The sequence below is a fragment of the Elephas maximus genome, chromosome 16, assembly GCF_024166365.1.
Source record: "Elephas maximus indicus isolate mEleMax1 chromosome 16, mEleMax1 primary haplotype, whole genome shotgun sequence".
NCBI classification, from domain to species: domain Eukaryota; kingdom Metazoa; phylum Chordata; class Mammalia; order Proboscidea; family Elephantidae; genus Elephas; species Elephas maximus.
The window spans coordinates 35,377,079-35,401,043 of NC_064834.1; the positions used below are offsets into that span (position 1 = coordinate 35,377,079).

At 38.1% G+C, this 23,965-nt stretch overlaps 1 long non-coding RNA gene across 1 annotated transcript in view; it reads left to right on the plus strand.

Annotated features, from left to right (window-relative positions):
• Positions 1-1,952: 1,952 nt before the first annotated feature.
• LOC126059883 (uncharacterized) overlaps positions 1,953-23,965 on the plus strand; it is a 56,664-nt gene continuing 34,651 nt past the window's right edge. Inside the window, exon 1 of the long non-coding RNA XR_007513504.1 lies at positions 1,953-2,016. This is a non-coding gene — a long non-coding RNA (uncharacterized LOC126059883). The remainder of the gene's footprint in view (positions 2,017-23,965) is intronic.

Genomic DNA, 23,965 nt, shown 5'->3' on the forward strand with positions numbered 1-23,965 from the left:
CCAGTGCCTGGAACACAGTAAGCACTTAATAAATGTTTGCTAAAATGAATGCATATTATGTATATACAGTGTGCTACTAGATGCTGATCTAGACTTGAGGACAATGGTGAAGAAATACAAGATTCTTGTTATAATGGAACATTTTCTAATGGTTGTAAGGGATGAAGAGCGATCATACAAATACTTAAATAATTTTTAAAAGAGAGCTGAAGAAAATGAAATAGGATAATGTGATAGAGGAGTGTGAATGGGGGCACTTTGGGGGAGTCCTCTTTGAAGTAGTGACATGTGAGCTAAACTGAATATCAAGAACACCCAAACCAGACCAAACCCACTCTTGCCAAGTCAATTCCAACTCCTAGTGACCCTTTAGGACAGAGTAGAACTGCCCCATAGGGTTTCCAAGGCTGTAAATCCTTACGGAAGCAAACTGTCACATCTTTCTCCCAGAGCAAACTGCCAAGACTTTCTTCCACGGAACAGCTGGTGGGTTTGAATGGCTGATCTTTTGGCTAGCAGCCGAGCCCTTTAAACACTGTGCCACCAGGGCCCCTTATCAAGAACACAGTCATGAATTCCAGGTAGAAAGAAAAGCAATTGCAAAGGCTCTAAGGCGGGAATAAGCTTAGTGAGTTTGAGAAAGAGAGGGAAAGGTGTGACAAGATTAGTGAGTGCTTGGGAGAATGGAAGAAGGAGGTGGAAGAGATGAACAAAGCATGGAGGTCAGTGGTTTTCTTCCCTGCAGCATATTAAAAATACTGTTACCTGATCCTGCCCCCAGCAATTCAGAACCCTGATTTAGTTGTTTCAGGACTCTTGCAAAAATATTTTTAATCACTTCAAGTTAAATTTACATGTACCCAGAGGTGGAAACAACTCATGTGGGTCCTTGGAGGCCATAATAGGGAATGCTTAGAGTTTGAAAAAGAGGTTAAACAGAAAGAAGTAAAGATTTATAAGCCTAGTTTCTCAGGTGTCCACCAATTTATTCACAATGTGATCACTTAACCCCATTAGATAAACTATATGTGTCCTTGGTTTTCTTGCAGATCACTTAATGAATGAAGACCATTTATTAACAATATTGGCCTTGGTGTATTACCATATTTATTCATAAATTCTAAAGTTTGTGTTTATAATTAACCAGAGTATATCTACATTGAACTATGCAAAATAAGATTTTATTTTAGATGTTTTATAATTTAAGGGCTGTCCACACAAGTAAAATAAGCTAGAGAACTAATCAACTCGTGAATCTGTGAACTTTAGCCAGACAAGCCAAGCAACTCAGGCTAATTACTTGTACTTTTTTTTTTTTTTTGACTGAATGCATGTGTTATGTGTTTAACAGAATCATTTATATCAACTTCCCATTTTCTCCCTTGGAACACAGTCTTGCCCATTTGTCTTAATGTTTTTGGTTGTTGTAGTTATGTTCTTGTTAATTCAATTTTAAAAATCCTACTTCATTAGATTACCAGAAAAAAGCACCTTTAAATATTTAGACTAAAGCATCCTGTGCATTACCAGTCTGATTGTCAATTATAGTGAACTCTTGTATGAGGAAACAGGGATCAATAGTAAAACCACGGAAAATGCAGTCCCTGGGGCCTCTCCTTAAATGGGTGTGGTTTCCTTCTAGGCAGAGTCTTAATAGATTTGTCAGCCAATCCTCCTAATCACTGAAGCTTGCTGATACAGCTCACCCATCACAATTCATTTCACAGTCCTTCCCCATCAGAGAGACTTTGATTTACTGCTAATTAGAGTAGCCATGTTTCCCCAGGCACAACATTTTGAGTGATGATGTAACCAAAAACCAGGTTTTTGTGATAAGTCAGTATAATTTAATGGCGTAGAGAGGTATTATTTTCTCGGCGAAATATACAATATCACTTTTGTATTAGACAAAGAGGCTGAGAGCACTGAAGGCTTTTTTTTTTTTTTTTTTTTAAGATTATAAAGATCGGGCAGCAGACAGGAAATTATTCCGGATTGCTAAATCAACTTGAGAAGGTTTGTATAAAAAAATCTAGGCTCTGACTCATTGTCAGACAAATTGTAAACAAACAGGTATAGAATTGCTATCACTCCTCAAAAAGTGTATTTGCTCGTTTGATTGGAAATCGAACCAGACATTAAAAGCTGGTTACAAATGTGGATTCATTTGGAAAATACAAACAAACAAACAAAACAAAGAAGTGGAATGTGAACTATGTAGTTCCCAAATATAAGCATTTTACTATGGACTACAAGGAGAGCAACTCAACACCCTTGCAAGTGTCTAAGTATAAAAGGCAAAAATTCTGTGGTTAAAAATGCTCTCAGCCATTGTATTTATATCACTTAAAATTCCCAAGGTTACAGGTTGCTGTTTTTAGATATCCTCAGTCTCAGGCCTACCAATTTTATCTTTGTTGTTGTTGTTAGGTACTGTTGAGTCGGTTCCAACTCATATCAGCCCTAAGTACAACGGAAAGAAACTCTGCCTGGTTCTGCACCATCCTCACAATCATTCCTACTATGTTTGAACCCATTGTTGCAGCCACTGTGTCAATCCATCTTGTTGAGGGTCTTCCTTTTCTTCACTGACCCTCTACTTGACCAAACATGATGTCCTTCTCAGGGTCTGGTTCCTCCTGATAACATGTCCAAAATACACAAGACAAATTCTAGCCATCCTTGCTTCTAAGGAGCATTCTGACTGTACTTTTTCCAAGACAGGTTTGTTCCTTCTTCTGGCAGTCCATGGTATATTCAATACTCTTTGCCAACACCATAATTAAAAGGCATCAAATCTTCTTCAGTCTTCCTTATTCATTGTCCAGCTTTTGCATGCACATGAGGTGACTGAAAATACCATGGCTTGGGTCAGGCACACCTTAGTACTCAAAGTGACATCTTTGCTTTTCAACACTTTAAAGAGGTCTTTTGCAGCATATTTGCCCAATGCAATACACCATGTGCTTTCTTGACTACTGCTTCCATGAACATTGATTGTGGATCCAAGTAAAATGAAATTCTTGGCAACTTCAATGTTTTCTCCATTTATCATAATGTTGTTTATCAGTCCAGTTGTGAGGAGTTTTGTTTTCTTTGTGTTGAGGTGTAATCCACACTGAAGGCTGTAGTCTTTGATCTTCATCAGTAAGTGCTTCAACTCTTCTTCACTTTCAGCAAGCAAGTTTGTGTCACCTGCATAATGCAGGTTGTTAATGAGTCTTCCACCAATTCTAATTGAGCTCTTCTTGTCACAGTCCAGCTTCTTAGATTATTTGCTCAGCATAATAAGTATGGTGAAAGACTACAACTCTGACCCACATCTTTCCTAATTTTAAACCATGCAGTATCCCTTTGTTCTCTTTGAATGATTGCCTCTTAGTCTATGTACAAGTTCCACATGAGCACAATTAAGTGTTACGGAATTTCAGTTCTTCACAATGTTATCCATAATTTGCTATGATCCACACAGTTGGATGCCTTTGCGTGGTCACAAAATACACAGGTAAATATCTTTATAGTATTCTCTGCTTTCAGGCAACATCCATCTGACATCAACAATGATATCACTCATTCCACGTCCTCTTCTGTAACTGGCTTGTATTTCTGGCAGTTTTCCGTTGATGTTCTGCTACAACCGATTTTGAATGATCTTCAGCAAAATTTTTCTTGTGTGTCATATTAGTGGTATTGCTTGATATTTCCCACATCCTATTAGATCACCTTTCTTTGGAATGGGCACAGATATAGGTCTCTTCCATGTGATTGGCCAGGTAGCTGTCTTCCAAATTTCTTGGCGTAGATGAGTAAGTGCCTCCAGCCTTGAATCCATTCATTGAAATATCTCGATTGGTATTCCTGGAGCCTTGTTTTTTGCCAAAGCCTCCAGTGCATCTTGGGCTTCTTCTTTCAGTACCATTGGTTCTTGATCATGTGCTACCTTCTGAAGTGGTCAAAAGTCAACCGATTATTTTGGGTACACTGACTGTGTATTCCTTCCATCTTCCCTTGATGCTTCCTTTAATATCTTGCTTATAGAATCCTTCAATATTGCAACTGAGGTTTGAATTTTTTCTCTAGTTCTTTCAGCTTGAGAAGTTCTGAGAGTGTTCTTCCCTTTTGGTTTTCTAACTAGAGGTCTTTGCACATATTATCATACTATATTTTGCCTTTTCAAGCCACCCTTTGAAATCTTCTGTTCAGCTCTTTTTCTTCATTGCTTCTTTCATTTACTTTAGCTACTCTACGTTCAAAAGCAAGTGTCAGAGTCTCTTCTGACGTCCATTTTGGTCTTTTCTTTCTTTCCTGTTTTTTCAATGACCTTTTGCTTTCTTCCTGTGTGATATCCTTGATGTTATCCCACAACTCGTCTGGTCTTCAGTCATTAGTGTTCAAAGCATCAAATCTATTCTTGAGATGATCTTTAAATTCAGGTGGGATATACTCAAGGTAGTACTTTGGCTGTCATGAATTTTTTTTTTTAATGATTTTTATTGTGCTTTAAGTGAAAGTTTACAAATCAAGTCAGTCTCTCACACAAAAACCCATATACACCTGCTACACACTCCCAATTACTCTCCCCCTAATGAGACAGCCTGATCTCTCTCCACTCTCTCTTTTCATGTCCTTTTCGCCAGCTTCTAACCCCCTTCACCCTCTCATCTCCCCTCCAGGCAGGAGATGCCAACATTGTCTCAAGTGTCCACCTGATCCAAGAAGCTTACTCCTCACCAGCATCCCTCTCCAACCCATTGTCCAGTCCAATCCATGTCTGAAGAGTTGGCTTCAGGAATGGTTCCTGTCCTGGGCCAACAGAAGGTCTGGGGGCCATGACCACCAGTGTCCTTCCAGTCTCAATCAGACCATTAAGTCTGGTCTTATGAGAATTTGGGGTCTGCATCCCACTACTCTCCTGCTCCCTCAGGGATTCTTTGTTTTGTTCCCTGCCAGGGCAGTCATTGGTTGTAGCTGGGCACCATCTAGTTCTTCTGGTCTCAGGATGATGTAGTTGCTGGTTCATGTGGCCCTTTCTGTCTCTTGGGCTCGTAATCACCTTGTGTCCTTGGTGTTCTTCATTCTCCTTTGATCCAGGTGGGTTGAGACCAATTGATGCATCTTAGATGGCTGCTTGCTAGCATTGAAGACCCCAGACGCCACTCTTCAAAGTGGGATGCAGAATGTTTTGTTAATAGATTTTATTATGCCAATTGACTTAGATGTCCCCTGAAACCATGGTCCCCAGACCCCTGCCCCTGCTACGCTGGCCTTTGAAGCATTCAGTTTATTCTGGAAACTTCTTTGTTTTTGGTTTAGTCCAATTGTGCTGTCATGAACTTTTAAAAAAAATTTTCCTGACCTTCAGCTTGAACTTGCATATGAGCAATTGACAATCTGTTCCATAGTCAGCCCCGTTTCTTGTTCTCTGTCTTATAGGGTCGCTATGAGTCAGAATCAACTCGGTGTCACTGGGGTGGGGATTCTTGTTCTGACCAATTATATTGAGCTTCTCCATTGTCCATTTCCACAGATGTAGTCAGTTTGATTCCTGTGTTCCATCTGGTGAAGTCTACCTGTATAATTGCCATTGGTGTTGTTGAAGAAAGGTATTTGCAATGAACAAGTCCTTGGTCTTGCAAAATTCTATCATGCTATCTCCAGTATCATTCCTATTACCAAGGCCAGATTTTCCAACTACCAGTCCTTCTTCTTTCTTTCCAGCTTCCGCACCCCAATCACCAGTAATTATTAATGCATCTTAATTGCATGTTTGATCAATTTCAGACTGCAGAAGCTGGTAAAAGTCTTTAATTTCTTCATCTTTGGAATTAGTGTTTGGTGTGTAAATTTGAATAATAGTTATATTAACTGGCCTTCCTTGTAGGTGTATGGATATTATCCTATCACAGACAGCATTGTACTTTAGGATAGATCTTGAAATGTTCTTTTCGACAATGAATGCAATACCATTCCTCTTCAATTTTTCATTCCTGGCATAGTAGACCATATGATTATCTGATTCAAAATGACCAATACCAGTCCATTTCAGTTCACTAATGCCTAGGATATCAATCTGTATGCATTATATTTAATTTTTGATGACTTCCAGTTTTCTTAGATTCATGCTTTATACATTGTATGTTTTGATTATTAATGGATATTTGCAACTGCTTCTACTCATTTTGAGCCGTGCCATATCAGCAAATGAAGATCCAGAAGGTTAACTCCATCCAAGTCATTAAGGTCGACTGTACTTTCAGGAATCTGCTCTTTCCCTGTTGTATTTTGAGTGTCTTCCAACCTGAGGGACTCATCTTCCAGCACTACATCAGACAGTATTCCACTGGTATTCCTAAGTTTTTTACTGGCTAATTTTTTCAGAGGTAGACCACCAGGTCCTTCTTCCTAGTCTGTCTTAGTCTGGAAGCTCCACTGAAACCTGTCCACCATGGGTGACCCTGCTGGTATTTGAATACTGGTGGTGTAGCTTCCAGTATCACAGCAACACTCTAGCCACCACAGTATGACAAACTGACAGATGAGTGATAGAAAAGCCACTCTGCTAGTGTGGCTTTTTAGGTGCCATTGGGCTGAGCTATGGGCTTTTCATCTGCTTTCTGCTCTGGGGAGGTACGGAGCTGTTTTATCCCCACCCATCTAGCTCTTTCAGGGTGGAGCCCACGGCCCCATATCATCCTTGCCACCCATGCTGGTGTAGTGTCTGAAGGTCCAGCTGGTGGTCACTGTCAGCAGAAACCTCTTTGGCACTCGAAAGCTTGTCAGACCTTCAGACCTTACCCTGGTCCCTGAGCATTGTGGGCCCCTAGCCTCTGAGGACACTGCTGGTGTGGTCAGATTTTCTAATCAATTTTACCTAATTATCTGGTTTATTTGGGGTGGAGGGAGGGTGAGTTTAGAACATTATATTAGTATAATGTTCTAATTTTGTCCCTTCTGTCCCTGTTCAGAACAGAAAAATAAGCATGTCTAAAATTCACTGTAATAAATATAATCTAGAAAGGTTTAGGGTTTCAAAAAATCTATATTTGTTGTAAAAAACATCTACACATTTTGAAAAGTGACAGTGAAATGCCTGCATCTCTCAAGCACACCGGGAAATTCCCCAGAAAATAAAGTGAACTTGGAGTGGTCTGTATAGTAGACAAGCCAGGAGAAACAGAATTGTGAAAACTGTGTTAGAAGCCCTCAAAATTCTGCTTTGCTTTCTGAAGGTCAAATCTATCCCTGAGTGAAGAAGCCATGGGTCTTTGATAATTAATTCTATAAAACTTAATAATCAGGACTCAAGCCTCTATTTCAAAATGTATCCATTCACAAAAGCTTACTGAGCATTTAGAGTGTTTGAAATCTTTTTATGTTTGTGCATGACACTGTCCTTGCCCCAGAAAAACTAAAAAAAAAAAAGTAGAAAAGAAGTGTCCTAAATATGGTTGAAAGTTTGGTGGAAGCCCGAAAAGGAAGGATGTGACTACAAGTGTTTTTGCATTTTTTTTTTTCCTTTTTAATTACTGAACTAAACAGCCAAACTAGTTAGTAATAAAGTTATATATTAAAAAAAAAATTATTGAAAGTACTGTGTCTAATAGATTAGAAGGTAGTTGAAATCCATTTCAATATGGATAGGAAGAGATTTGTATTTAAGGCCACCTTTTTTTTTTTTTTCTGGTAGATTAAATGTAGCCTTGTAAAGTACCTAACTTATTAAATAAGATGGAAAAACCTCTGACATTGAAATTTGGCAGTGAGTCTCAAATTTTTCCACCAGAGTACCCATAACTGGTAACCGGACTTTAAGAAACTTCTGCTCCTGGGGTGTCCAACTGCTTAGCCTGAGACCACTTTTGAGACTTAATTTTTTGAAGGCTCGTGTTTTTTTAAATTGTTTATGGATTTTGTATGCTATTCTATAATACATTTGTTTTGTTTTAATATATTTCCCCTCAAGTGATAGACTAAAATTGACACTGAATGAAGATATGTCATGTTGGACCTGGCATAGTTCAATCCAGATCAGCATAGCTCTGTGTGTCCCAGTTGTAAAGCAATTCACTTAGAGTATCGTTAGAATGATGCAACTTTTTTTGCCCATAAAAATAATGCACTCTATAAAATTGAGACTACTTTTATAGCATTTACTGAAAAAAAATAAAAATGTGTTCAGATGGGCTTTTTTAAAGTTAATACCAGACTAGAAGCTGGAGGACTCTAAGTTGTAACCAAACCCACATTTGTTATATGACCTTGAACAAGCCAAGCAGGCTGTGGCCATGATTATGCATACAAACCGCCTACACTGCGTGTCATGCCAAGGTCAATGTGTTTATTCTAGACATTTCTGTTATACATGTGGGATGCCACACAGTTGTTCTGTGTATGGCCTTCAAAGTGGATGCCAGCACAACTCTAACAAATAGACTGCCAGAACAGACTGATTATATAGACCAAGTAGACAGTTGAGGCAATTATGAGAATGAATCAAGTAAACAAACACCTTTGTTACGAAGATGTTATAGTCTATATGAACTATACAAATGATCATATAATTGGGGTAATTGTTTAAAACTCTGGTATAGCTCAGGTGAAAAGGTATTTTTGGACAGGAATTTTCATGGGATGGGCATTTTCACTGTTGGTTCTCAACTGGTTTTTCAGAGGTCCTCTAGTTAAGGGACAAGTACATTAAGAAACAGGTACAGCTTGCTGTAATTGATAAAGAGAATAGTATAACACCAAACAAGTGGCACAGAAACATGTTAAGTGTATAAACTTCATCAGGGAAGTAAAAAATATTATCAACCAGTATTATAACTCTGAAGGGCATGTAAGGGGATACAGTGATAGCTCTAGATGCTTTTATAGACACTCTGAGGATTTGTTATAGTCTTTATGAAGGATATTGCCCTTGCCTGAGATAGTCCTTTAGTTCCAAGTACAAATTTCCAGGTGAAGGAAAGTGACGATTTTACTCATTCACATATTCTTTCAATACGTATCAATTGAGATTCACTGTACATAGCACCGGGGAAGGAACTCTGAAGGAAAACTTGAAGATGTATGTATTAGTTTCCTATGGCAAAGTACCACAAAGTGGGTGAATTAAAACAACAGAAGTTTATTTTTCTCACAGTTCTGGAGGCTTGAAATCCCAATTTAAGGTGTGAGCAGGGCAATGCTCTTTCCACAGATTCTAGGGAAAAATCCTTCCTTGTCTCTGCCTACATTCTGGTGGTTGCTGGAAATCCTTGGCATTTCTTGGCTTGTAGATCCATCGCTCCAATCTCTGCCTCTGTCTTTACATGGTCGTCTTCCTTGTCTGTCTGTCTGTGCCTCTTCTCTTTCTGTAAGGACACCACTCGAATTAGGACTCATCCTATACCAGTATGATCTCATGTTAACTGATAGCACCTTCAAAGGCCCTATTTCCAAACAAGGTCACGTTCACAGGTAGCAGAGGTTGTTGCTGTTGCTGTTAGGTGCCATCGAGTTGGTTCCAACTCATAGCAACCCCGTGGACGACAGAACAAAATACTGCCTGGTCCTTCTCTATGCTCACAATCATTGTTATGCTTGAGCCCATTGTTGCGGCCACTGTGTTAATCTATCTCTTTGAGGCTCTTCCTCTTTTTCACTGACCAGCTATTTTACCAAGCATGATATCCTTCTCCAGGGATTGGTCCCTCCTGATAATATGTCCACCAGGGCTTAATTGATAATATGTCCACCAGGGCTTAGGACTTCAAAATATCTTTTGGGGGGACACAATTTAACTCATAACAATGTTTTTCTCACCTTCATGAAGCTTGCAGTCTAGCCAAGAAATCAAGATCCATACATGAAGTAACAATATCAAATAACTCAGGTACTAAACCACAAATATTTCAAGGTCATGTGACTAATGCAGACAATAAATATTTTTCGAGTTGGGGGAAATCATCATGGGCAGTTTGGTCTTCAGTCTTGCAGCTGCCTGATAAGAGGTCCAGGAATACTCTGATTTTCCTTCCAAACCTGGCCAACCATCAGAACACCCTGGGGAGATTTTTAGAACTACAGCTTCCTGGACTCCTGCATAGCCCTCCTCTATGCATCTTTTGGACCACAGCACCTAACCCATACCTGGCTGCATAAGCTTTCAAAGAAGATACTTCTCCTCAGAAACTTTCATTTTCTCATTTCAGCTTAATCATTCAGATTTTATTCTTTATTCAAAAAAAAAAAAAGTGAAGGGCATTGTTAGCATTGTGAAGATGACCCATTTCTGCCCAAGGACAGTAGGTTCCTGACCAAAACAAATTAAATCCAGAAATTCACGGTATGAAATAGAGTTATGACTTTTGATTTTATGTAAGAATTATGCTTTTCACATATATTATGTTTTAGAAAGCAGTTACAGTTACAGAAAACATTTCTATTAATTAGAAACTGGAAAAGATCTCATTTATTTTTGAAAATCCTTCTCAAATGTCACCTTCCTATGAAACCGTCCCCAACCACCCTGTAGAAAGGATTATTCCTCCCTCCTCTGAAAGAGTACTATGCCTGTGCATACCACCAATATTGCCATCTACTAAATATTGTGATTAGTTATTTGTCTAATATTTTTATTGAGGGTAAGCTTCTTAAGGGCAGGGACTATGTCTGCTCTTTGTTACTCAGCATGGTGTCTGGTGCCCAGCAAATGTCTATTAGATGTTTCTCAAACTTGTTCTAGAAGTAAAAATTGTGGGTTTGAAGAAAAAAGAATAAACGTGTATATTGCTAATTTTATGAATTTTTATATAATTATATATAATTTATAAATTAAAATAATTTATCATAAACTAAAAATATGTTTAACTTAGACTTTTAAAAATGTGAAAAGAAAAACTATTTTAAAAATGACTTTTTCATTATTTTGGTATATTTATTTCTAGCTTTTTTATGTATTTATGTAAACTTTTTTTTCTGATTTGAGATTATGTATTTTTTTATATGTATATATTCATATTTTTTCCTTGAAGAATATAAGTAATCATTTTCTTCATTGTTTAAATAATTCTTGCAAACATACTTTTTAATGGCTACATAATATTGTATGGCCCCCAAAGATGTCTGTGTTCTAATTCCCAGAAACTGTGAATATGTTATGTTACATGACAAAGGAGAATTAAAGTATCAGGTGGAATTATGGTTACTAATCAATGACCTTAAAATAGGGAGATTTTCCTGAATTATCCAGGCAGGTGGGCCCAATGCACTCACAACAGTCCTTAAAAGTGGAAGAGAGAGGCAGAAGAGACAGATCCAATGTGAGAAAGACTCAACCAGTCATTGCTAGCTTTGAATATGGAAGGGGACCTCAAGCCAAGGAATGTGGGCAGCCTACAGAAACTGGTGAAGGCAAGAAAATAGATTTTCTTAGAGCCTACAGAAAGGAACACAGCCCTGCTGGCGCTGTGATTTTAGGCCCATTTTGGACTTGTGGTCTCCAGAACTGTAAGATAATAAATTTGTGTTGTGTTAAGCCATTAAGTGTATGATAATTTTCTGTAGAAGCAATAGAAAACAAATACACTATCCATGAAAAATGAAATGATAGTAAAAAGGCACAAAATCAGAATGCATGTGGAATAGGAGATAAAGGTGAAGATTGGTGATTCGCTCAGTAAAGTAAAAAACTCAAACCAAACCCATTGCCATTTGAGTCAATTCTGACTCATAGCGACCCTACAGGACAGAGTAGAACTGCCCCACAGGGTTTCCAAAGAGCTCCTGGTAGATTTGAACTGCCAGCCTTTTGGTTAGCAGCTGTTAACAACTACACCACCAGGGTGTCCATTCAGTTAAATAGTGAGAGACAAATTTAGAAAGGTTGGTTGATGCTGGAAAGGAAGAAATTTTGAATGTCATTCAAAAGAATTTGAACTTTATCCTGTAGAGGACAGGGAGCATTTGATCAGGGGAGCAATATAATAAAAACAATGTTTTAGTGAAATTAATCCAGTGGCATTATGCAAAGTAGATTGAAACGGAGAAAGAGCAACTAATAATCCAAGTGTGAAGTGTTGTAAGTCTGGACTATGGTGGCAGATGAAATGGAAATGGAAGCTCAGGCATAAGAAACATTGTAAAGGAAAATTTGTTGTTATATTTTTCTTGTATTTAGATCATTTTATGGATTTACCTTAAATAAAATTTATTAAATGAAGTGCTGGTGATACGGATACATTATAAGAAATCAAACAGTCCCTCAGAGCTATCAAAAGATAATTCTTTTTTATGTTTATCATCTTTTTAAATCCGTATGGCTCTACATTGAAGTATTTTAGAAATAAATCGATGCTTTTTCTTTTGTTTTGTTTTTTTTTTTTTACCCTGTAAATCCAGAGGACTAAAACTCATTATTCTGAAGTGAGAAGGAATGTGAAACAAATTGCTTACCATGAATGTCATCCCATCTATTTAAGCATATAATTTGCTCCAGACAGTGGGGACTTTTTTTCAGTAACTCGCTTGGACTCTGTCTTCACATACAAAATATTAAAAAAAAAAAGACAAAACAAAACATATATTCTGTTTTCAAGAGTCATTGAGAGGATGAAATTGAACATTAATTTATTTGTTTTCTTAGTATTTTTTAATTAGATATTGCCTAAGTCAGTAGACTGATAAGTAGCTGGAAGAAATTTCTCAATTCTCCCTTGAAAAAAAAAAAATATATATATATATATAAAATATTTACATCCTCAAAGACATGGATTGAGACAGTGGCTGCAACAATGGACTCAAACATACCTGCTATTTTGAGGATGGCACTGGACTGGGCAAAGTTTTTTTTCTTTTATACATAAGGTCACTACGAGTTGGAGCCAACTTGATGGCATTTAACAGCAACATTAGATCTGTCTAATGAATATATAGATAGATAGCTGCCACCAAGTCAACTCCAACTCGTGTCAAAGTTTTGCACAACAAAATGTTGCTAAATCCTGCATCACCCTCACAATTCCTGGCATGTTTGAGTCCATTGTTGTGGTTATTGTGCCAGTTCATCTCACTGAGGGGCTCCCTTGCCCTCACTGTTCTTCTATTTCACCAAACATGATGTTCCCCACTAGTGATCGATCCTTCATGAAGATGTGTCCAAACCAAGTGAGTTAGACAATGTTCTTTTTTGATCATAAGGCTTTCATTGACTAATTTTTGGATGTAGATCACCAGGCCTTTCTTCCTAGTCTGTCTTAGTCTGGAAGCTCCACTGAAACCTGTTCATCATGGTGACCCTGCTGGTATTTGAAATACTGATGGTTAGTCTTCCAGCATCATAGCAACATGCAAGCTATCACAGTATGACAAACTGACAGATGGGTGGTAGATACATTTATTAGGTCTACTTTATTTATAATGTTGTTAGTTGCCACTGAGTCAGCTCTGATTCACATAGACCCCATGTATAGCAAAACAAAATGCTACCCCATCTTGCCCTATCTTCATGAACATTGGTATGTGTTTTAGGCTGTGTTCTCTAGAGAAGCAAAACCAGTGAAGTGTATATAGAGAGAAAAAAAGAGATTTATCTCAAAGAAATTGCACATGTGGTTGTAGAGGCTGAAAAGTCCCAAATCCATGGGTCAGATGTGAAACATTAGGCTGGAGGCTTTTCCTGACTCACATAGCTGCAGGGGCTGATGAACCCAAGATCCACAGGTCATACAGCAGGCAGACTATTGGCCCAAGTCCCAAGAACTGGAGGTCAGATACTGATCAGCTGAAGGCAGGATCCAGAGCAGAGCAAAAGCCAGGGAGCTTTGCCAGAAAGTCCACATATACTAGATGCAGGCCACACTCTTAAGGAAACTTGGCTGATTGGCTGCTCATAGCAGATCTCATCATGGAGGTGATTACGTTATATTAGATCTCATTATGGAGGAGATTATATCATTATATGACTGTCAAACTACATCATAACTACCAAGCCACTGAGAATCATGGCCCAAACCACTTGACACACACCTTAATGATCGCAGTATGTTTGAGTCTGTTGTTGCAGCTATTATGTTTATCCATCTCACTGAGGATTTCCTTCTTTTTCATTTTCACTTTGCTAAACATGATGTCTTTTTCTAGCAATTGGTCTTTCCTGGTGATGTGTCCAAAGTAAGCCAGCCAAAGCCTCACTATACTTGCCTCTGAGAATTATTCTGGTTGTATTTCTTCTGAGACTGATTTGTTTGTTCTTTTAAGACCCCAGATGCTACTCACCAAAGTAGGATGCAGATTATTTTCTTTATAAACTATGTTATGCCAAGATGTCCCCTGAGACCATGGACCACAGCCCTCAGCCCAGTGACTCGATCCCTCAGGGAGTTTGGATGTGTCTATGGAGCTTCCATGACCTTGCTTTTGTCCAGTTGTGTTGGCTTCCCCAGTATTGTGTACTCTCTTACCTTCCACCCAAGTTACGACTTATCTATTGCCTATTTAGTATTTTTCCCTTCTCATCCCTCCCCTCCCTCGTAACCATCAAAGATTGTTTCCTTCTGTGTATAAGCCTTTTCACGATTTTTTATAGTAGTGGGCTCATACAATATTTGTCCTTTTGTGATTGACTTATTTCACTCAGCATAATGCTCTCCAGATTCATGAGATGTTTTGCAGATTCATCATCATTCTTTATCGTTGTGTAGTATTCCATTGTGTGTATGTACCATAGTTTGTTTATCTTAGACTCTTGATCTTTCCGGTTGCATAGCCTTTGTTTTTCTTTTAGCATTTTATTGTGCTTTAGGTGAAAATTTACACAGAAAATTAGCTTTCCATTCAGTAATTCATACACAAATTGCTGCATGACATTGTCTGCAATCTCTGCAATGTATAAGCACTCTCCCCGTTTCCACCCTGGTTCCCTATTTCTATTTGTCTGGTTTCCCTGCCCCTCCCTACCTTCTCATTTTTGCTTTTGGGCAAAGGTTGCCCTTTTGGTCTCATATAAATGATTGTTCTAAGAAGCACATGGAGCCCTGGTGGTGCAGTGGTTAAAGTGCTCCCCTACTGCTAACTGAAAGGTTAGCAATTTGAGCCCTCCCGCTGTGCCCCAGGAGAAAGATGTGGCCGTTGACTTCCTTAAAGATTTACAGAAACCCTCAGGGGCAATTCCACTCTGTCAATTTAGGTTTAACATTTAGATCTTTGATTCATTTTGAGTTAGTCTTTTTTTTTGTGCATGGTGTGAGGTATGCATCCTGTTTCATTTTTCTGCAAATGAATATCCAGTTTTACCAGTACCATTTGTTAAAAAGACTATCTCTTCCCCATTTAATGGACTTCAGCCCTTTGTCAAAGATGAGCTGTCCATAACCCAAAAAAAAAAAAAACCCAGTGCCGTCGAGTCGATTCCGACTGCCCTATAGCTGCATGGATTTATTTCTGGATTCTCAGTTCTGTTCCATTGATATGTGTGTTTGTCATTCTACCAGTACCAGGCTGTTTCGACTACCATGGCTGTATAGTAGTTTCTGAGATTGGGAAATTTGAGGTCTCCTACTTTGTTCTTCTTCTTCAATAATATTTTAGCTATCCAAGACTGCTTTCCTTTCCACATAACGTTAGAGATTACTTTTTCCATTTTGATAGAGAATGTTGTTGGAATTTGCACTGGGTTTGCATTATATCTATAGACTGCTTTGGCTTTGGGTAGTATTGACATTTTCACCATGTTAAGTCTTCCGTTCCACAAGCATGGTATGTTTTTCCATTTATGTAGGTCTGTTTTGGTTTCTTGCAGTAGTGTTGAGTAGTTTTCTTTGCATAAGTCTTTTACATCCTAGTTAGATTTATTCTTAAGGATTTTATCCTTTGGGGGGGCTATTGTAAATGGTATTGTCTTCCTGATTTCGTTTTCAAAGTTCTCTTTGTCAGTGTAGAGGAATCCAACTGATTTTTTCATGTTGATCTTGTACCCTGCCATTTGCTGAACACTTCTATTAGTTCCAGTAACTTTCTTGTGAACTCTGTGGAATTTTCTGTGTATAGGATCATGTCATCTGCAAATGAGGATAGTTTTACTTTTTCCTTGGCAATTAGGATGCTCAATATTTCCCTTTCTTGCCTTATTGCATTTGCTAGGACTTCTAGTACAATATTGAATAAGAGTGGTGACAAAGGGTGTCCTTGCCTGGTTCCCATTCTCAAGTGGAATGATTTCAGTCTCTCTCTGTTAAGAATAATATTTACTGTTTGTATACATCTATTTGATATATTTGCTTTCATTCCTATTTTGCTGAGAGCTTTTATCGGGAAAGCCTGTTGGATTTTATCAAATGTCTTTTCTGTATCAACTGAGATGATCATGTGATTCTTTTCCTTTGTTTTATTTAGTGGTGAATGACGTTGATTGATTTTCTAATGTTGAACAGTTCTTGCATCCCTGGAATGAAACCCACTTGATCATGAAATATTATTTTTTTGATATGCTGTTGAATTCTATTGGCTAGAATTTTCTCGAGAATTTCTACATCTATATTCATGAGGAATGTTGTTGTTGTTGATTTTGTTAGGTGTTGTCATAGACTGAATTGTGTCCCCAAAAAATATGCATATCAATTTGAGGAGGCCATGATTCCCAGCATTTTGTGATTATCCACCATTTTGTCACCTGATGTGATTTTCCTATGTGTTGTAAATCCTATCTCTATGATGTTGATGAGATGGGATTAACAGAAGTTATGTTAATGAGGTAGGACTCAATATACAAGATATGATTGTGTCTTGAGCCAATCTCTTTTGATGTATAAAAGAGGGAAGTGAGCAGAGAGACATGAGGGACCTCATACCACCAACAAAGAAGCACAGTGAGCGTAGCTTGTTCTTTGGACCCGGGGTCCCTGCGCTAAGAAGTTCCTTGGCCAGTGGAAGATTGATGACAAGGACCTTCTTCCAGAGCTGACAAAGAGAGAAAGTCTTCCCCTGGAGCTGGCACCCTGAATTCAGACTTCTACCTACTAGGCTGTGAGAGGATAAATTTCTATTTGTTGAACCCATCCACTTGTGGTATTTCTGTTATAGCAGCACTGGATAACTAAGACCGGTGTCCTCAAGTTGGTTGTGACTCATAGTGACCCCATGTATAACAGAATGAAACACTGCCTGGTCCTGCAACATCTTCACAATTGTTGCTATGTTGGAGCCCATTTTTGCAGCCAGTGTGTCAGTCCATCTCATTGAAGGTCTTCTTCTTTTTCACTGAGCTTCTACTTTACCAACCATGATGCCCTTTCCAGATATTGGTCCCTCCTGATAACATGTCCAAAGTCTGTGAGACGAAGTCTTGCCATCCTTGCTTTTAAGGAACATCCTGGCTGTACTTCTTCCAAGGCGGATTGATTGGTTCTTCTGGAAGTCCATGATATATTTAATATTCTTCAACAATATCATAATTCAAAGGCATCAATTCTTCTTTGGTCTTTCTTATTCATTGTCCCTCTTCAGCATGCATTGAAACAATTGAAAATACCATGGCTTAGGTCAGGTGCACTTAATCCTCAAAATTACATCTTTGATTTCAATACTTTAAAAAGATCTTTAGCGTCAGATTTGCCCAATGCAGTACATCATTTGATTTTTCTTATTATTATGCTTTAGGTGAAATTTTAAAGCTCAGGTTAATTTTGCATACAAAAATTTATACGCATATTTTTATGTGACCCTAGGTGCAATCTCTATAATGTGACAGCACACTCTCGTTTTCCATCCCGGGTTTCCTGTGTTCATTCAACCAGCTCCTATCCCTTTCTAACTTCTCATCCTGCCTGGGACAGGAGCTACCCATTTTGTCTCGTGTATCTGCTTGCACTAAGAAGCACACTCTTCTTGAGTGTTATTTTATGTTTTATTTTTCAGTCTAATCTTTGTCTGAAGAGTTGGCTTCAGGAATGGTTTTAATTCTGGGTTAACAGAGAGTCCAGGGGCCATGTCTTCTGGGATTCCTCTAGTCTGAGCCAGACCATTAAGTCTGGTCTTTTTACATGAATTTGAGTTCTGCACTACACCTTTCTCCTGCTCCATCATGGACTCTCTGCTGTGTCCCTTGTAGAGTGGTCCTTGGTGGTAGCTGGGCACCGTCTAGTTCTTCTGATCTCAGGCTGATGGAGTCTCTGGTTTATGTGTCCCTTTTGTCTCATGGGATAATATTTTTCTTGTGTCTTTTGTGTTCTTCATTCTCCTTTGCTCCAGGTGGGTTGGGACAAATTGATGCATCTTAGATGGCTGTTCACAAACTTTTAAGACCCCAGGCACCACTCACCAAAGTGAGATGCGGAGCATTTTAATAAACTTTGTTATGCCAATAGACCTGGATTTCCCCTGAAACATGGTCTCCAGACCCCTGCCCCTGCTACTCTAACCCTCAAAGTGTTTGGTTGTGTTCAGGAAACTTCTTAGCTTTTGGTTTAGTCCAGCTGTGCTGACTTCCCCTGTATTGTGTGTTGTCCTTCCCTTCACCTAAGAGAATCCTTGTCTACTATCTAGTGAATTCCCCTCTTCCTCTCTCCCCATCCTTGTAACCATCAAAGAATGTTTTCTTCTGTGATTAAGCTTTTTCTTGAGTTCTCATAATGGTGGTCTCATATAATATTTGTCCTTTTGCAGCTGATTTCCCTCAGCATAGTGCCTTCGAGATTTATTCATGCTGTGAGATGTTTCTTGGAGTCATCATTGCTCTATATTATTGTGAAGTATTCCACTGTGTGATTATACCATAATTTGTTTATCCATTTGTTTGTTGATGGGCACCTAGATTGTTTCCACCTTTTCGCTATTGTGAACAGTGCTGCAGTGAACATGGCTGTGCATACATCTATTCATGTGATGGCTGTTACTTGTCTAGGGTATATTCCAAGGAGTGAGATTGCTGGATCGTATGGTACTTCTATTTCTAACTTTTTAAGAAAATGCCAGGTTGATTTCCAAAGTGGCTGTACCATTTTACATTCTCTCCGGCCATGTGTAAGTGTTCCAGTCTCTCCACAACCTCACCAACGTTTATAATTTTCTGTTTTTTGGATTAATGTTAGCCTCGTTGGGGTGAGATGATATCTCATTGTGGTTTTGATTTGCATTTCTCTAACGGCTAATGATCGTGAACATTTCCTCATGTATCTATTAGCTTCCTGAATGTCTTTTTTGGTGAAATGCTTGTTCGTATCCTCTGCCCATTGTCCTAGTCACCTAGTGCTGCTATAAAAGAAATACCACAAGTGGATGGCTTTAAGAAAGAGAAATTTATTTTCTCACAGTCAAGTAGGTTAGAAGTTCAAATGCAGGGTGTCAGCTCCAGGGCAAGGCTTTCCCTCTCTGTCAGCCCTGGAGGAAAGTCTTTGTCATCATTTTTTCCCCTGGAATAGGAGCTTCTCCATGCAGGAACCCAGGGTCCAAAGGATGTGCTCTGCTCCCAGCACTGCTGTCTTGGCGGTATGAGGTCCCCAACTCTCTGCTTGCTTCCCTTTCCTTTTATCTCTTATAAGATAAAAGGTGATGCAGGGCACACCCCAGGTAAACTCCCTTTATATTGAATCAGGGATGTAACCTGAGCAAGGGTGTGACATCCCATCCTAATCCTCTTTAACCACAGGCAGAGATTGTGATTTATAACACATAGGAAAATCACAAAATGGAGGACAACTACACGTTACTGGGAATCATGGCCTAACCAAGTTAACACATATTTTGGGGGAATACAGTGCAATCCATGACACCCATTTTTAAATTGTTAGTTGTCTCTTTATTGTTGAGGTTTTGCACTATCTTGTAGATTTTAGGGATTAGACCCTGATCAGATATGTCGTAGCCAAAAATTTTTTCCCAGTATGTAGGTAATCTTTTTACTCTTTTGGTGAAGTCTTTGGATGAGCATAAGTGTTTGATTTTTAGGAGCTTCCAGGTATCTAGTTTCTTTTCTGGTGTTTGTGCATTGTTAGTTACGGTTTGTCTTGTTTGTGCCATGTATGAGGGCTCCTAGAGTTGTCCTTATTTTTTTCTTCTATAATCTTTATCATTTTAGATTTTGCATTTAGGTCTTTGATCCATTTTGAGTTCCTTTTTGCACAAGGTGTGAGGTATGGGTCTTGTTTCATTTTTTTGCAGTTGGATATCCAGTTATGCCAGCCCCATTTGTTAAAGAGACTGTCTTTTCCCCGTTTAACTGACTTTGGGCCTTTGTCAACTATCAGCCACTAACAGGTGGATGAATTTACGTCTGGATTCTCAATTCTGTTCCACTGGTCTATGTATCTTTTGTTATACTGGTACCAGGCTGTTTTGACTACCATGGCAGTATAATAGCTTCTAAAATCAGGTAGTGTGAGGCCTCCCACTTTGTTTTTCTTCTTCAGTAATTCTTTCCTTATCCAAGGCCTCATCCTTTTCCCTATGAAGTTGGTGATTTGTTTCTCCATCTCATTAAAAAATGTCATTGGAATTTGGATTGGGATTGCATTGTGTCTGATAGAATTGACATTTTCACGATGTTAAGCTTTCCTATCCATGAGCAAGGTATGTTTTTCTGCTTATGTAGGTCTTTGATTTCCTGCTGTAGTGCCTTGTCGTTTTCTTTGTATAGGTCTTTTACGTCTCCGGTTAGATTTATTCCTAGGTATTTTATCTATCTGGAAACCCTGGTGGCCCAGTGGTTAATTGCTACCGGCTGCTAACCAAAAGTTCAGCAGTTCAAATCCACTAGGTGCTCCTCGGAAACTCTATGGGACAGTTCTACTCTGTCCTATAGGGTCACTATGAGTCGGAATCGACTGGATGGCAACAGGTTTGGTTTTTGGTTTATTTTATCTTCTTGGGGGCTGTTGTAAATGGTATCGAATTGGTGATTTCCTCTTGTAAGTTCTCTTTGTTGGTGTAGAGGAATCCAACTGATTTTTGTATGTTTATCTTACCCTGATCCTTTGCTGAAATCTTCTATTAGTTCCAGTAGTTTTTTGTGGATTCTTTGAGGTTTTCTGTGTATAGGATCATATCATCGCAAACAGGGATACTTTTACTTCTTCATTACTAATTTGGATGCCTTTTATTTCCTTTTCTTGCTTAACTGATCAGGCTAGGGCCTCCAGCACAATGTTGAATAAGAGTGGTGATAAAGGGCACACTTGTCTGGCTCCTGTTCTCAAGGGTAATACTTTCAGACTCCATTTAGGATGATGTTGGTTGTTGGTTTCATATAAATGCCCTTTATTATGTTGAGGAATTTCCCTTCTATTCGTATTTTGCTGATAGTTTTTATCATGAATGGGTGTTGGACTTTGTCAAATATCTTTTCTGCATCAATGAATAAGATCATCTGGTTCTCATATTTTGTTTTATTTATGTGATGCATTACATTGATTGTTTTTCTATTGCTAAAGCATCCCTGCATACCTGGTATGAATCCCAGTTGGCCATGGTGAAATATTTTTTTGATATGTTGTTGAATTTTGTTGGCTAGAATTTTGTTGAAGATTTTTGCATCTATGTTCATGAAGGATGTTGGTCTGTAATTTTCTTCTTTTGTGATATCAGGGCTATACTGGCTTCATACAATGAGTTCAGGAGTATACCATTCTTTTCTATGCTCTGAAATACTTTTAGTAGTAGTGGTGTTAACTCTTCTCTGAAAGTTTGGTAAAATTCTCCAGTGAAACCATCAAGGCCAGGGCTTTTTTTTTTTTTTTTGGAAGTTTTTTAATTACCTCTTCAATCCCTTCTTTTGTTATAGGTTTATTTAGGTTTTCTACCTTGGTTTCTGGTAGTTAAGGTAGGTAGTGTATTTCTAGAAATTTGTCCATTTCCTCTCGGTTTTCAAATTTGTTGGAGTAGAATTTTTCATAGTATTTTCTTATGATTGTTTTAATTTCAGTCGAGTCTGTTGTGATCTTGCCCACTTCATTTCTTATTCATGTTATTTGCTTCCTATCCTGTTTTTCTTTTGTCAGTTTGGTCAATGATTTCTTGATTTTGATCTTGTTAACTCTTCCAATTGTTTTTCTATTCTTTCATTTATTTCTGCTCTAATTTTTATTATTTCCTTTCTTCTGGTGCCCGTGGGCTTCTTTTGGTGCTCTCTCGCTATTTGTTCGAATTGTAGGGTTAATGTTTTGATTTTGGCCTTTCTTCTTTTTGAATGTGTGCATTTATTGGTATAAATTGGCCTCTGAGCACTGCTTTTTCTGTGTCCCAAGGGTTCTGGTAGGATGTGTTTTCATTCTCATTTGATTCTGTGAATTTCTTTATTCCATCCCAGGAGTTTTTGAGCAAGGTGTTGTTCAGGTTTCATGTATGTGATTTTTTTTTCCTTGCTTTTTCTATTATTTATTTCTGCTTATATGGCTTTTTGGCCAGAAAAGATGCTTTGTAATATTTCAGTGTTTTAGATTCTCTTAAGGATTGCTTTGTGGCCTAATATGTGGTCTATTCTAGAGAATGTCCCATGTGCATTGGAAAAGAAACTATACTTGGCTGCTGCTGGATGGAGTGTTCTGTATATTTCTATGAGATTAAGTTGGTTGATTGTGGCATTTAATCTTCTGTGTCTTTACTGAGCTTCTTTCTGGATGTTCCGTCCTTCACCGAAAGTGGTGCATTGAAGTCTCCCACTATTGCTGGGGAGCTATCTATCTCTCTTTTCAATGCTGTTAGAATTTGTTTCATGTGTTTGGAAGCCCTGTCACTGGGTGTGTAAATATTTATTATGGGTATGTCCTCCTGGTGTATTGACCCTTTAGTCATTAAATAGTGTCCTTCTTTATCCTTTGTGGTGGATTTTGCTTTAAAGTCTATTTTGTCAGAGATTAATATTGCCACTCATGCTGCTTTTTGATTGTTGTTTGCTTGATGTATTTTTTCCATCCTTTGAGTTTTAGTTTGTTCATATCTAAGGAGTGTCTCTTGTAGGCAGCATATAGAAGTATCATGTTTTTTTAATCCCTTCTGCCACTCTCTGTCTCTTTATTGGTGCACTTAGTCCATTTACATTCAGTATAATTATTGATAGATATGAGTTAAGTGCTGTCATTTTGATGTGATTTTTGTGTTGTTGACAGTTTCTTTGTTCCACTTAATTTTCTGAGCTGAGTTGTTTTTCTTTATGAATTTTCTTTTCATCTTTTTCATTATTGTTGATTTTATATTTGCTGACTATGTATTTCTCGTTTTTATTTTGATGCATAGGATTGTTAGTTTCCTTTGTGGTTACCTTAATATTTACATCTATTTTTCTAAGTTTAAACCAATCTTTTATTTCTTTATATCACCTTGGCTTCCTCTTCATATGAAAGTTCTATGACTACATAATTTAGTCCCTCTTTTTTGTTTTAATGTTGTCATCTTTTACATATTGACATCTCCGTGTCCCTATTTTTAGTGTTTTACTCTGATTTATTTTTGTGACTTCACTATCTGTATTGATATCTAGTCATTCTGTCGTGTGTTCTAGTCTTGGGTTGTTATCTGATATTGATTCTTTAACCAGAGGACTCGTTTTAGAATTTCTTATAATTTTAGTTTGGTTTTTTACATATTCCCTTAATGTCTGTTTATCTGGAAATGCCCTAATATCACCATCATATTTGAGACAGTTTTGCTGGATATCTAATTCTTGGCTGGCAATTATTTTCCATCAATGCTTTATATATGTCATCTCATTGCCTTCTTGCCTGCATGGTTTCTGCTGAGTAGTCAGAATTTAGTCTTATTGACTCTCCTTTATAGATGACTTTGTTTATCCCTAGCCACTCTTAAAATTCTCTCTTTATCTTTGGTTTTGGCAAGTTTGATTATAATATGTCTTGATGACTTTCTTTTTGGTCTACGCTGTGTGGTGTTCAGTGAGCTTCTTGGATAGATATCTTATCTTTCATGATATCAGGGAAGTTTTCTGCCAACAAATCAACAATTCTCTCTGTATTTTCTGTTATTCTCCCCATTTTGG